The sequence below is a fragment of the Sinocyclocheilus grahami genome, unplaced genomic scaffold (assembly GCF_001515645.1).
Source record: "Sinocyclocheilus grahami isolate Dianchi unplaced genomic scaffold, SAMN03320097.WGS_v1.1 scaffold3366.1, whole genome shotgun sequence".
Lineage (NCBI taxonomy): Eukaryota > Metazoa > Chordata > Actinopteri > Cypriniformes > Cyprinidae > Sinocyclocheilus > Sinocyclocheilus grahami.
In genome coordinates, this window is record NW_015508499.1 from 707 (window position 1) to 1,600 (window position 894).

The window sequence follows — 894 nt, forward strand, 5'->3', positions numbered from 1 at the left end:
ATCACATATTTAATTAGATAATGCCTCATTTGCATATTTAAACATAACATTTTAGAAAAATTGTAATACAAAAATGTTTGCAATTCTTAATACAATCAAATTTTTCACCTGGGTTGTCTTGCTTTAAATAATTGAATACAATCTTGTACTGTTTTTACAAAAAAAAAAGAAAAAGGCTTATGTGACATTAACTAATCCAGAGATCTAGTTAGCTATAATGATTTGACACAACCCATAGACTGTGCCATTGTTCAAAACTCATCAATAGCAAGTAAAACTCAAGTGATTTAATAAATCAAAATTCCAGCTGCCATAGTAAATATGACAGAAGCAAGGACAAATTTGCTTCCAAAATGTAAATGATGCGATATTTTTAAATATTCCTTCAGTGACAAAGTGAGAAGTATATGTGAAAACATCCAATTTAATCCATCTGATGTATATGTAAAGCCAAATCAACCCCAGCACTCAAACAGTGAATTAGTCTCTACCCCGTCTCAGCTGCTGATGATGTACACGCAACAAAAATAGTCTCAGAAGGGTCCATCCTCTGTCCTGGGGCTACCATAGAGGTGCTGTCATTCAAGAATGACAGACAGGCTGTCATCGGTTAGTGACATCACTGAGAAAAATGTCACAGCGATTCTGCTGCTGTTTAAGGGCATCAGACTCCGACTCACACTCAGGCTCTTGATTACCGACAGCCCAGGTTTAACAAGGATTATATTAAGAATATCGATTCTGGATTCTCAACCCTGGGTGGTTTATATGATGAAACAGCACCGTACGTCTTGGTTGCATGTACAACACCCTTAAAGACGGCGTGGGGCCAATTACGGGCTCAGTCCTCATGACTTCAAGTGAAGACGTAGGCTTCCTTATCAAAGGCTCCTT

General features: G+C 37.5%; 1 protein-coding gene across 1 annotated transcript in view; it reads left to right on the forward strand.

Annotated features, from left to right (window-relative positions):
* Positions 1-894, forward strand: part of LOC107576220 (BTB/POZ domain-containing protein KCTD4) — a 2,706-nt gene that overhangs the window by 399 nt on the left and 1,413 nt on the right. The gene's annotated exons all lie outside the window — the stretch shown is intronic.